Genomic DNA, 15,718 nt, shown 5'->3' with positions numbered 1-15,718 from the left:
CAGATATTGCCAGAGATACAAATAGAAATAGATAATTCATTTCGTGAAAAAAAAGTGGAGTAGGTATGATACCTCTGGTACCATTAAAATGCTACTCATTCTCCATACATATCTCTTCACCGCGCAACCTTTTCAGGCCTATAAATACGAAATACTCTCTATGTACATAAATATAAGAGTGTTTATAAATCATTAAAGTAGTGATCTAACATTCTTATATTTCTTTACGGAGAGAGTATATGTCAAGATTGATTTCATGATGCAAATTGAGCGTAGCTTAGATGGTTAGGTTTGTTGGTGGAATCAGCCCACCAGGGTTCAAGTCTTAGACAACTAATGCCAGTCTTAGACAACCAATACAAGTGCTCACATTTTTCTGAATTTATTTCAGGCTTTCCGACGATGTCTGTTCAGTGCGAGGAGATGTTAATTAGTTTCCTACTATTTGTGTATTAGAAATGTGCAATTTTCGACAACTAATGCCAGTATTGGATATAGGATGAACACTACTACATTAAAGCTATATATATATAATTAGTCCGAGAAGAACAGATAAGTGTGGAACACCCGAGATCTTCACATACGTGCATATCTAATCTCCATCATACTATGCCGCAAATGAAAAATATCCATCACACAATCTTTCTAGTCCTACAAATACATGTCCACATAAACCAAGACCCATTCAAAGTGTTTGCCATGGCTTGCAAGACCACAGTCGTTGTTGCTATCGCATGTATCTTTATGTTGGCACTCCTCGTGTCTTCTGGTAAGGAGATGAGATATGTTGCAAACTTGTTCTATGAAGCTTCAATATAATGATCCTTCCATACATTGCTTCTTGTTTTGACAATACCATGAGATAACTTTCGTATCTTACTCTATTTATTTATATGGATGCAGCTCAAGGGGACTGCAAGGGCCATGCTATTAAAGTAGAATGCAACAACAATGATTCATGCATTAAGTGGTGCCATTACTTCGGAATCCCTCGTGGGCATTGTCATATTCATAGTGGTGGAGGCTATTGTGTGTGTGATGTTTCTGACTAGTTTGGTACTGCTAGTTTGTACCAGCAAGTTTCTCAAAATAAATAAATAAGGTGCATCTATCCAACATATCGTTAGCATCTATGATGTCTCTAAAAAGAACCATTTGATGGAAAGAGAAGAAAAATACTCCAACACATCAGTTACTGTACATCTAAAAAATTTGTCGCTAGTTTTCTCAATTGGCTGTTGCATATCCCTAAAAACTCCACCACACAACCTTTTAGGCCTATACAGTTTCCTCCAGTCAGCACCATAGAAATTTGCTTCCAATCTTCAACATCTAAAGCCGATCTTAGATGCAAATGAACGATCTGAGCTAAATCTGATGTTACTATAAATAAATCATTTGTTTGCTAGTGTACTCATCATAAAAAATTAATCTCAACAACTAATGATGGAGTTGGATACTAAACTAAAATCTTTTGTGTTGGAAACAAATAGAAATAGATAAATAATTAGTATGGACAAGTAGGCGTGAAACCTCCAGTATTGACCAAAATGCATACTCGATCTCCATCATACGTCACTAAGAAAAATATTTGTTTTAGAGAAAAGGCCAGAGCCCGACTTTATAAATAAAGGCACCAGGCAGAGTCAACAACGTAGCCGCGCCAAACGAAACGACACATCACCCACATAGTATCAACGCCTAATCACGGCAAACAGAAGTTAACGATGATAGTAGGGCACCGCCGGCCTGAAAGCGAAGAAGGGAGGTAGCTGTAGCCCGAATCCTAGTAGACATATCATCAAAAGCATCCCGATCCTCCTCCTTAGTCCATAATCTCCACTGCTGCAGGAATATGCAAGTTTTAAATAAGCAATCAACGGGTTTAGCAGGGAAAATGTGTTCAATGGTAAACTTGTTCCTAGTCGTCCAGAGGGTCCAGCACATCGCTGCGAATCCCACCCAGAACATTCTTCTCTCGGCCCCAACCAGGTTAGAAGCTAAAAGACGAAGTTCTGAGAAGGAGTCAGGTCTCCAAGAGACATGAAGCCAAGATCTGATACAACACCAAAAGAGCTTAGCCAAGACACAGTTGAAAAAAAATGTGATTTATGTCCTCTCTCTGGCCACATAAAGCACATCGATCAGATCCCAGGCCGTTACGCTTGCGAATCTGGTCAGCCGTCGGAAGGCGCCCATGGAAAGCTTGCCACTTGAAGACCTTAACCTTAGGGGGGATGCGGCCCCTCCAGATCCACTTAAATTTGGTAGTGGTCGATCTCGAGATGAGTTTGCCATATAACGATTTCACAGAAAAACGCCCAGACGCAGAGTGGGGCCAGGACACCGAGTCCTCCTCCTCCGAGAGCACAGGCAAGAGGGCAACAAGACGCTGCTAGTCAACCAACTCTTCAAGAGACAGAGATCGACGCAACTCTAGGTCCCAATTATTGTGAGAGAGCTCAGAGACCGAGATCTCGGGATTCGGGCAATAAGAAAAAAGAACTGGGAAAGAGACAACTAACGTGGTCGGACCGCACCACCAGTCTAGCCAGAACCTCGTGGATCTACCATTGTGATCCAGAAACTTGACAAGGCCTTGACACACCGGCCGGAGTTTAACAAGATCTTTCCAGAATTGTGACGCGCCTACGGCGGGGGCAAACATAGGACTTGAGGTAGGAAAATATTTGGCCTTGAGTATGTTATACCAGAGGGGGTTATCCGAAATAGACATGATCTTCCACCACCATTTAATGAGAAATCACTTGTTCATGACCAAGGTGTTAATTATACCCATCCCCCCAAGGCTCTTGGGTCGGCAGATGTGATCCCATTTAACCAATCTATACTTGCGCTTGTTATCAGCAACATTCCAGTAGAAAGCACCCCTGTGCTTGTCAAACCCAGCATGAGTGTCGTTAGTAAGAAGGTAAAACCCCATCAGAAATATAGGGAGGGAGGAAAGACAAGCGTTGATAAGGGCCACCTTGCCAGCCTGAGTATTATATCGGCCCCTCCACGGCATGACACGGTTGCCAACTTTAGCCACTGTAGGTGCAAAATCCTTAGCCAATAGTTTATCACACGAGATAGGAAACCCGAGATATTTGAGAGGGAAGGAGCCCAGTGAGTAGTTGAGTAATTGAGAGACTCGCAATGCCTCAGCCTGTGTCACCCAGTGACAATCACCTCACTTTTTGCAAAGTTAAGCTTAAGCCCAGACAAGGCCTCAAAGCGAAGTAGAAGAAACTTAAGGTGGGATAAACAAGCGTCATTGAGTTTCACCATGATAATTGTATCGTCAGCGTACTGGAGGTGGGTGACACCTTCCGGAATAAGGTGGGAGGTAACAGGGGAGATGTGTCTAGCCGACGCGGCTCTGGACATGATATTAGAGACCGCATCCGCAACGAAGTTAAATAGGATAGGAGAAGCAGGATCACCCTGCCTGAGGCCTCTAGAGTTCCAGAAAAAATTCTAGATCTCCCATTAACTGAAATCGTAGTATGGCCTCCCGAGACCATTTGCATGACCCTATGAACGAAGCCACCATCAAAACCCTTGGCCAAAAGAACCTGTCCTAAGAAACCCCAGCTGACAGAGTCGTATGCCTTCTCAAAATCCAACTTGAGAATGACGACCTTACTACCAGTCTTGCGAATGTCATGACTGATTTCGTGAAGGCATAAAACCCATCGAGGATGAATCGGCCTTTGACAAAGGCGAATTGATAGGGGGAGAGGGTACGTGATACGTCCATTTTGCATCATGTTTACCTACTGTTATTTATGTTGTTTTTATGCATAATAATGCTTTTTGGAGTAATTCTAATGCCTTTTCTCTCATAATATGCAGGGTACACACAAAGAGGGAGAATTCCGGCAGCTGGAAATCTGGACCTGGAAAAGCTACGTCAAGCCACCTATTCTGCACAACTCCAAACAAGTTGAAACTTCACGAGGAAATTTTATGGAATATATAAGAAATATTGGATCCAATAAGTACAGACGGAGCCCAGGCGCACCCTGGTGGGTTGTGCTCCCCTCGGCCCACCTCCGGTGCCCATCTTCTAGTATATAAGTCATTTTGACCTAGAAAAAATAAGGAGAGGACTTTCGAGATGGAGCGCCGCCGTCTCGAGGCGAAACTTGGACAGGAGCACTTTTGCCCTCCGGCGGAGGGATTCCGCCGGGGGAACTTCCCTCCGAGGGGGGGGGGAATCATCGTCATCATCATCACCAACAACTCTCCCATCTTGGGGAGGGCAATCTCCATCAACATCTTCAACAGCACCATCTCCTCTCAAACCCTAGTTCATCTCTTGTGTTTAATCTTTGTATCGGAACTATAGATTGCTGCTTGTGGGTGACTAGTAGTGTTGATTACATCTTGTAGTTGATTACTATATGGTTTATTTGCTGGAAGATTATATGTTCAGATCCAATATGCTATTTAATACCCCTCTGATCTTGAGCATGATTATCATTTGTGAGTAGTTACTTTTGTTCTTGAGGTCACAGGAGAAATCGTGTTGCAAGTAATCATGTGAACTTGATGTGTGTTCGATATTTTGATAGTATGTATGTTGTGATTTCCTTAGTGGTGTCATGTGAACGTCGACTACATGACACTTCACCATATTTGGGCCTAAGGGAATGCATTGTGGAGTAGTAATTAGATGATGGGTTGCGAAAGTGACAGAAGCTTAAACCCTAGTTTATGCGCTATTCCGTAAGGGACCGATTGGATCCAAAAGTTTAATGCTATGGTTAGAATCTATTCTTAATACTTTTCTCATAGTTGCGGATGCTTGCGAGGGGGTTAATCATAAGTAGGAGGTTTGTTCAAGTAAGAACAGCACCTAAGCACCGGTCCACCCACATATCAAATTATCAAAGTAGCGAACACGAATCGAACCAACATGATGAAAGTGACTAGATGAAATTCCTGTGTACCCTCAAGAACGCTTTGCTTATTATAAGAGACCATTTTGGCCTGTCCTTTGCCTCAAAAGGATTGGGATACCTTGCTGCACTTTTTTGTTACTATTATCGTTACTTGCTCGTTACAAATTATCTTGCTATCAAACTACTCTGTCACTTACAATTTCAGCACTTGCCCACACTACCTTGCTGAAAACCACTTGTCATTTCCTTCTGCTCCTCGTTGGGTTCGACACTCTTACTTATCGAAAAGAGCTACAATTGATCCCATATACTTGTGGGTCATCAAGGCTATTTTCTGGCGCCGTTGCCGGGGAGTGAAGCGCCTTTGGTAAGGAAACATTTATATAGTGTGCTGAAATTTACTGTCACTTGTTACTATGGAGAACAATCCTTTGAGGGGTTTGCTCGGGGTATCTTCACCTCGTCCGGAACTACAATTATCTATCCCATGTAGGATCGGAAGTATGTCTAGAGGGGGGGTGATTAGACTACTTGACCAAATAAAAAACTAGCCTTTTCCCAATTTAATATCTTGGCAGATTTTAGCAACTTAATGATGTTTACTACGCAACTTTATTCTTGTAGAAACGTGTTGGGCCTCCAAGCGCAGAGTTTTGTAGGACAGTAGCAATTTTCCCTCAAGTGGATGACCTAAGGTTTATCAATCCGTGAGAGGTGTAGGATGAAGATGGTCTCTCTCAAACGACCCTGCAACCAAATACAAGAAACTCTTGTGTCCCCAACACACCACATACAATGGCAAATTGTATAGGTGCACTAGTTCGGCGAAGAGATGGTGATAAAAGTGTAATATGGATGGTAGAAATATATTTTTATAATCTGAATAAATAAAAACAGCAAGGTAGCAAATAGTAAACGGGCACAAAAATGGTATTGCAATGCTTGAAAATGAGGCCTAGGGTCCGTACTTTCACTAGTGCACCCTCTCAATAAAGCTAATATAATTGGATCATATAACCATCCCTCAAAGTGCGATAAAGAATCACTCCAAAGTTCCTATCTAGCGGAGAACATAAGAATAAATTGTTTGTAGGGTACGAAACCACCTCAAAGCTATTCTTTCCGATCAATCTATCCTAGAGTTCGTACTAAAATAACACCAAGCTATTCTTTCCGATCGATCTAACCAAGAGGTCGTACTAAAATAACACCAAAGCAAATTCAGATTCGTAATACTCAATCCAAGACAAAGAACTTCAAAGAGTGCCCCAAGATTTCTACCGGAGAAACAAAGACAAGAATGTGCATCAACCCCTATGCATAGATTACCCCAATGTCACCTCGGGAATCCACGAGTTGAGTGCCAAAACATATATCAAGTGAATCAATGCGATACCCCATTGTCACCACGAGTATTCAATTGCAAGACATATATCAAGTGTTCTCAAATCCATAAAAGTATTCAATCCGATAACAACTAAATCTCAAGGGGAAAACGCAATTCATCACAAGATAGAGAGGGGAAAACACCATATGATCCGACTATATTAACCAAGCCCGCTATACATCAAGATCGTGACATCTCAAGAACACGAGAGAGAGAGAGAGATTAAACACATAGCTACAGGTACAAACCCTCAGCCCTGAGGGTGGACTACTCCCTCCTCATCGCGGTGGCCGCCGGGATGATGAAGATGGCCACCGGAGATGATTCCCCCCTCCGGCAGAGTGCCGGAACGGGGTCTAGATTGGTTTTTGGTGGCTACAGATCCCTGCGGCGGTGGAACTTCTGATCTAGGTTAACCCTTGATGGTTTCTCTATTTATAGGATTTTTTGGTGTTGGTTTCATGCTAAGATGGTCCTCGAGGTGAGCACAACCCACCGGGGCATGGGCAAGGGCCCAGGCGCGCCCCCGTGTCTTGTGCCCTACTCCTTCACCTTCTGGTCCTTCCATGAAGCTTCGGGGGTCTCTTTTGTTCCAAAAAAAATCGTCAAAAAGTTTCAGCTCATTTGGAGAACTTCCATTTCTGCACAAAAAACAACACCACGGTAATTCTGCTGAAAACAACGTCAGTCCGAGTTAGTTCCATGCCAATCATACCAAAACCATATAAAATTGTTGTAAACATGGCATGTATACTTCATAAATTATAGATACGTTGGAGACGTATCAACATCCCCAAGCTTAATTCCTACTCGTCCTCGAGTAGGTAAATGATAAAAGAAATAATTTATGAAGTGTGGATGCTAGCAAATTGCATAAGTTTGATCAATGATAATTTCAATCACTTTTCCTAGCATCATAATAGCAATTCTTTCTCATAAAACTTCTCAGGTTAAAGTAGCAACCAATTCACATGTTAAGGTTCAAACAATGAATTCTCTTGAAACTCAACAACATATGTTCTCAGTCACCAAGCAATTGCAATTCAACTTATTCAACAGAGTCTAAGTAAGAGCTCCAAATACTCAACCATCATATAGTCTTCTATGATTGCTAACACTCACCGCATACACATGAGCAAAACGTTTCAACTGGACACATATAAAGATAGGGGCTTATAATTTCGCCTCCCAGCGTATTCACCTCAAGGGTGATGTCAACAATAATAACTCATGCTACCCATATTCAACTGGACATATGTGCCTAGATCTTTCCTCACCACATGATGCTTGCCAAAGGAGAAAAATAAAAAGGAATAGAGAGAAAAACTTTGACTCTTTGCATAAAAGTAAATACATAAAAGTAAAAGATAGGCCCTTAGCAGAGGGAAGTAGAGGTTGCCATGCAATTATTTGTTTGTATGCTCAACCCCTTAGTGCAAAAGAACGTCACATTATATTGCCCCTTATGATAGCAACCTTTATTATGCAGTCTGTCGCTTTTATTCTTTGCCATCACAATTTTGTACAACGCTCAATTTTCTCTTACACTAAATGATCTAACACTTTTAGAAGCAATTCTTATTGCCTTATTGCACCGATGACAACTTACTTGAAGGATCTTATTCAATCCCTAGGTAGGTATGGTGGACTCTTGAAAATAAGATTTGGGTTTAAGGGTTTTTGGATGCACAAGTAGTATCTCTACTTGGTGCGGAATTTTTGGCTAGCAAAGATGGGGGGCAAGCACCACATGTTCACTTATGTGAATATGAACAAACATAAATCATTACGTTGTCTTCCTTGTCCAACGTCAACAATTTTGGCATATAATATTTTGATGGGGGCTCACAATCACAAAAGATTTCCAGGATAGTATATTTGCATCTGAAAGTCCTCTTCCTTCTACTAATTATTCATGAATTGCTTGTATGACCAATATTGTGATTGTCAAGCTTCAAAAGATTTCAGTTTCTAAACCCAATGTGAAGCTACCACTAGGCATGATATAATTTCAACTTCATGATATTCAGTTCATTCAACAATTTACTCATAGGATATAAGTGAAGCACAAGAGTAAATGACAAGCTACTCCCAAAAGATATAAGTGAAGATCATGAGCATAATATTTCTTTCTCTCAAATTAATTTAATTGAAGCAAGAGAGAATTTCTTCAAAAATACTAGAGCACACCGTGCTAAAAAAGATATAAGTGAAGCACTAGAGCAATTCCACAGAAAAGAGCTTCGTTAACGGGATGTGCGTGCCGCTTACCTAGCCTCCCTGGCAACTATTTGAGGACTATATTTTATTTAAAAACTTTCAGATCTAAGTACTTTATTAAAACAGCAAGCAAAACAAAATAAAATGACATTCCAAGGATAGCACAACTAATGTGAAGAAGCAAAAACTTAGGCTCAACCGATACTAATCGATAATTGTTGAAGAAGAAAGGTGGGATGCCTACCGGGGCATCCCCAAGCTTAGATGCTTGAGACTTCTTGAATATTATATTGGGATGCCTTGGGCATCCCCAAGCTTGAGCTTTTGTGTCTCCTTAATTCTTCTCATATCACGGCTTTCCTAAATCTCAAAAGCTTCATCCACACAAAACTCAACAAGAACTCATGAGATAAGTTAGTATAAACTAATGCAAAAACCTTATCATTCTCTACTGTAGCAAATCACTAAAATTATTATTCAACATTGCATACTAAATGCCTCTGCATATTTAATACTCCTATCCACAAATAGAATCATTAAATAAGCAAACATATGCAAACATAACAACAATCTGCCAAAACAGTACAGTCTGTAAAGAATGCAAGAGTATCAATACTTATTCAACTCCAAACATTATGAAATTCTACCAAATTGTAGAAAATTTATCAGGGCTTATTTTGCAAAAAGTTTCAACATCTTATCACATTCTGACTTTTCTAGGGAATTTTTGCAACAGCGGTAAACTTTCTGTTTTCAAACAACAACATGTAGACTTGCAAAATAAGCATGGTAAAGGCTATCCTTGGCATTTTTATTGAAAATAAAGATGCAAAACATTATTCTAAATAACAGAAAGCAAATCCTAACGAAAGAAAATGATGCTCCAAGCAAAACACATATCATGTGATGAATAAAAGTATAGCTCCGATCGAGTGAGGTTACCGATAATGTTGGAGACGAAAGAGGGGATGCCTTCCGGGGCATCCCCAAGCTTAGTTGCTTGGATCTTCCTTGGATATTAACTTGGGGTGCCTTGGGAATCACCAGGCTTAGGTCTTGTCACTCCTTATTCCCCTCATATCGATATCTCACCCAAAACTTGAAAACTTCAATCACACAAAACTTAACGGAACTTTGTGAGATAGGTTAGTATGATAAACAACAAACCATTTCACTTTTGGTACTGTCAAAGAAAAGATTCATAATTGTTCTCACACAATGCCTACTGTAGCATATCATTTCCACAATTTATATTGAGCAATATAAGCCATAGAAACTAGAAAACAAGCAAACTATGCATTGAAAACAGAATCTGTCAAAAACAGAAAAGTCTGTAGTAATCTGTACTCAAACCATACTTCTGCTACTCCAAAAATTAGGTAAAAATTAGTACCACGTGAGAAATTTGTATATTAAACTTCTGAAAAAAGAATAAACTCAAAAGCACTCTTCTGTTAAAAACGAGAATTATTTCCGTGAGCAGAAAAGTTTTTGTTTTTCAGCAAGATCAAATCAACTATCACCCAACATGATCCCAAAGGCTTTACTTGGCACTTTATTGAAACAAAATAAATAAAACATGATCAATACAGTATAATAATCATGTGAACACTCAAAAACAGTAGGTAAAAGTGTAGGGTTGTCTCCCAACAAGCACTTTTCTTTAATGCCTTTTAGGTAGGCATGATGATTTCAATGATGGTCGCATAAAAGATAAGAATTGAAACATAAAGAGAGCATCATGAATCATAAGTTCCTCTCTCATAATAATTTTCAGTAGCATCATGAATAGATTCATCAATATAACCATCACATAAAGCATTATTTTCATGATCCAAAAGCATAGAAAATTTATTACTCTCCATATAAGCAATTTTATTCTCATTCATAATAGTGGGAGTATCATAGGAAACTCGAATACTATAAATTGTTCCCACATTAAAAGAGTAATGTTCAGTAAAAGGATGTTCAAAATTATTAACATAATTATCACTACTTTTTATAACATAATTATCATCACAATATTCATCATAAGTAGGAGGCATGCAATGATCATAGCAAATTTGATCATTCAAAGTAAGGGGATTAAACAGATCATCTTCATTAAGCATAGCATCCCCAAGCTTGGGACAAACATTAATTGCAGCAAATAAATTCTCAAACATGTCATTCCCATCAAACATAGCATCTCCGAGCTTGTGGCTTGGCATATCATAAGCACAATCACTCTCATCATTAATAGTATGAATAGCACCAACGGTATAACAAATGCTATCATCATAATTTCCCAAGTTGGTGCCAAAAAGATTTCCAATATTATAAGAAGTATCATTATCTTCCCAATCATAATTATCACAACAAGCAGTAGGCATAACAAAATCATCATCAATAGTGCTCTCGGACATTGGGCCATAAGACATAGAAGCAATATCATCATCAAGTGCATCATCCTCCACAATTATTTTTGATTCATTTTCATGAGGCACAACAATAATAGGAGAAACACTATTTGGGAGAGATAACTTTTTACCTCTATTCTTTCTTCTTCTTTTCTTCTTCACCACATCATGTGTGGGTTTAATTAATTTTTCAAGCTTCTTATCGATGAGATTGGTTGAATAGGGAGCCCCCCTCGTCACCTATTTCATCATGAGAGACAATAGGAGGGAAGGTGGAAATATTTACCCTTTAATTAGTATTCCTTTTATATTCTATTAGTTTTCCCATCTTTCTATAGTTGGCAATATAAGCATTCTCATTGCAATTTACCATGCAAAACATATGGATATTTTTTAGTTTAGCTTCAATGTCGTCCGTGAGAACGAATACTTCAAACCAACTATTTTTATGTGTCAATTATTCACTCCCCAAAAATAGACAAAGCTCATTATAAAGTTCAAGGGTGATCAAATCATTACAATATTTGGCCATGATTCGATCATGAAAAAGTTTGCATTGGAAATTAAGATGACCAACCTTATTGCAAAGTTCACAAGTAATAGGACAAAGAGAACATAATTTTGTAGAAAATTCATCTATCACTTTGAGCATAGAATTGGTTTCATCATGTTTATGCTTCTTGCAAAGTCTATCTTCCCTATGAGGCACGTCTTCACAAACTTTATGCACTCCACAAAAATTTACATGCTTATAAGAAACATTTTTGTCATGACTTGTGCAATTATCATTAGCATTTTGGATATTCAAAGAATTCATACTAACAACATTGCAATCATGCTCATCATTCAAATATTTTGTGCCAAATATTTTATTGACTTCTTCTTCTAACAATTGAGCACAATTTTCCGAACAATCATTTTCAAGAAAGATATTATAAAGATGATCAATGATATGATGCAACGTCAATTCCATTTTTTGTAGTTTTCTTTTATAAACCAAACTAGTGATAAAACAAGAAATTAAAAGATTCAATTGCAAGATCTAAAGATATACCTTCATGCACTCACCTCCCCGGCAACGGCGCCAGAAAAGAGCTTGATGTCTACTACGCAACTTTATTCTTGTAGACACGTGTTGGGCCTCCAAGGGCAGAGTTTTGTAGGACAGTAGCAATTTTCCCTCAAGTGGATGACCTAAGGTTTATCAATCCGTGAGAGGTGTAGGATGAAGATGGTCTCTCTCAAACGACCCTGCAACCAAATACAAGAAACTCTTGTGTCCCCAACACACCCAATACAATGGAAAATTGTATAGGTGCACTAGTTCGGCGAAGAGATGGTGATAAAAGTGTAATATGGATGGTAGAAATATATGTTTATAATCTGGATAAATAAAAGCAGCAAGGTAGCAAATAGTATACATGCACAAAACTGGTATTGCAATGCTTGAAAATGAGGCCTAGGGTCCGTACTTTCGCTAGTGCAACCTCTCAACAATGCTAATATAATTCGATCATATAACCATCCCTCAAAGTGCGATAAAGAATCACTCCAAAGTCCTATCTAGCGGAGAACATAAGAATAAATTGTTTGTAGGGTACGAAACCACCTCAAAGCTATTCTTTCCGATCAATCTATCCTATACTTTGTACTAAAATAACACCAAGATATTCTTTCCGATCGATCTAACCAAGAGTTCGTACTAAAATAACACCAAAGCAAATTCAGGTTCGTAATACTCAATCCAACACAAAGAACTTCAAAGAGTGCCCCAAGATTTCTACCGGAGAAACAAAGACAAGAACGTGCATCAACCCCTATGCATAGATTACCCCAATGTCACCTCGGGAATCCGCGAGTTGAGTGCCAAAACATATATCAAGTGAATCAATACGATACCCCATTGTCACCACGAGTATTCAATTACAAGACATATATCAAGTGTTCTCAGATCCATAAAAATATTCAATCCGATAACAACGAAATCTCAAAGGGGAAACTCAATTCATCACAAGATAGAGAGGGGAAAACACCATATGATCTGACTATATTAACAAAAACCGCGATACATCAAGATCGTGACATCTCAAGAACAAGAGAGAGAGAGATTAAACACATAGCTACTGGTACAAACCCTCAGCCCCGAGGGTGGACTACTCCCTCCTCATCGTGGTGGCCGCCGGGATGATGAAGATGGCCACCGGAGATGATTCCCTCCTCCGGCAGAGTGCCGAAACGGGGTCTAGATTGGTTTTCAATGGCTACAGAGCCCCGCGGCGGTGGAACTTCTGATCTAGGTTAACCCCTGATGGTTTCTCTATTTATAGGAATTTTTGGCGTTGGTTTCACCCTAAGATGGGCCTCGAGGTGAGCACAACCCACCGGGGCACGGGCAAGGGCCCAGGCGCGCCCCGGTTTCTTGTGCCCTACTCCTTCACCTTCTGGTCCTTCCGTGAAACTTCGGGGGGTCTCTTATGTTCCAAAAAAAATCATCAAAAAGTTTCAGCTCATTTGGAGAACTTTCATTTCTGCACAAAAAACAACACCACGGTAGTTCTGCTGAAAACATCGTCAGTCTAGGTTAGTTCCATGCAAATCATACCAAAACCATATAAAATTGTTGTAAACATGGCATGAATACTTCATAAATTATAGATACGTTGGAGATGTATCACTTTACACAAGTCAAGCAATCAACCTACACATGCAATTCTAAGAGTATAGCAGCGGAATTTAAATCATTGCATATGAAGGTAAAGGGGAGGAGTTTGGAGGGAGCAAACGCAATGTAGACACGGAGATTTTTTGCGTGGTTCCGATAAGTGGTGCTATCGTACATCCACGTTGATGGAGACTTCAACCCACGAAGGGTAACGGTTGCGCGAATCCATGGAGGGCTCCACCCACAAAGGGTCCACGAAGAAGCAACCTTGTCTATCCCACCGTGGCCATCGCCCACGAAGGACTTGCCTCACTTGGGTAGATCTTCACGAAGTAGGCGATCTCCTTGCCCTTACAAACCCCTTGGTTCAACTCCACAATCTTGACGGAGGTTCCCAAGTGACACCTAACCAATCTAGGAGACACCACTCTCCAAAATGTAATAGATGGTGTGTTGATGATGAATTCCTTGCTCTTGTGCTTCAAATGATAGTCTCCCCAACACTCAACTCTCTCACACAGATTTGGCTATGGTGGAAAGATGGTTCGAGTGGAAAGCAACTTGGGGAAGGCTAGAGATCAAGATTCTTGTGGTTCGATTGCAATGTCTTGGTCTCAACACATGAGTAGGTGGTTCTCTCTCAGAAAATGAGTAGTGGAAGTGTAGGGACGTTTTGATTGCTCTCTCTCAAATGGAGAGGGGTGGAGGGGTATATATAGCCTCCACACAAAATCTAACCATTACACACAATTTACCAAACTCGGTGGGACCGAATAGTGAAACTCGGTGAGACCGACCTGGTTCAAAATGTGAACGTTAGGCTTTTCGGTGGGACCGACAATACCAACTCGGTGAGACCGATGCGCTAGGGTTAGGGCGAAACCTCATCTTGGTGAGACCGATCACATGAACTCGATGAGACCGATTTTAGTAATAAGCAAACAGAGACTTGGACAGGCAAACTCGATGGGACCGATCGCTCATTTCGGTGAGACCGAAATGTTACGAAAAGAAAACAGAGAGTTTGCATTGCCAACTCGGCAGGACCGACCGCTCATCTCAATTAGACCAAAACGTTACGATGGGAAACAAAGAGTTTGCAATCCCATCTCAGTCAGACCGAGATCCCTATCGGTAAGACCGAACTGATTAGGGTTTCTGGCTATGGCTATGTCAAGTGAACTCGGTGGCGCCGGATAGATCAAATCGGTGAGGCCGAGTTTGACTTTAGGTTTAGGACATATGTGGAAATGAGAAAATGGTTGAGGGCTTTTGGAGCATATCACTAAGCATTTTGAGCAAGCAAGCCATTAAGCAACACCTCATCCCCTTTTAGTAGTATTGGCTTTTCCTATGGACTCAATGTGATCTTGGATCACTAAAATGAAAATGTAGAGTCTTGAGCTTTTGCCAATATGTGTCCTTAGTATTTTGAGGGGTCCACATCTCTAGTCCATGCCATGCTAATCATTGAACTTTCTGAAACATTAATCTTGAATGGATGTTAGTTCAATGAGCTATATGTTGTTATGAATTACCAAAACCACCCGGGGATTAGTTGCACTTTCAATCTCCCCCTTTTTGGTAATTGATGACAACATATAGATCAAAGCTTCGACAAATGATAATAAGAATGAAATACATCATCGCTTTGAGAAGTATGTGATAAGCAAGAGCTCCCCCTAAATTTGTGCATTATTTAAAATTTGCTTTTGAATGCAAATGCACAATCGATTAAGATGATGGGTTACTCTTCCATGTCACGTACATCTTGGTGGAGCGCTCAAAGTGATAGAATGTGAAATATGCACTCATTAGCAAGACAAGATGTGAATGATCATACATGAGAGATAGAATATCATCATTCAAGCACAAAAATTAAAATATGATATGATCAAGCACATGACCATATAAGTATCTCACACACACATAAGTAGAGTATCAACCAAACGAGCAAGCAAATAAAGTAGCAAGAGAGGAAAAAAGAAGCAAAACACACACTCTCGAAGCCTATGATCTATACACTTTCTCCCCCTTTGACAACAAGTTACCAAAAAGCTTGAAAATGCAGTGTGTTATACGACACTCTAAGCATGATCTCTGGGAGCTCCGGAGTGCGAAGATGGCGTGGAGAGAACAG

Source organism: Triticum aestivum, chromosome 4D, assembly GCF_018294505.1.
Source record: "Triticum aestivum cultivar Chinese Spring chromosome 4D, IWGSC CS RefSeq v2.1, whole genome shotgun sequence".
Lineage (NCBI taxonomy): Eukaryota > Viridiplantae > Streptophyta > Magnoliopsida > Poales > Poaceae > Triticum > Triticum aestivum.
The sequence above is the reverse complement of the archived record's forward strand: the minus strand, read 5'-3'. Positions refer to the sequence as shown.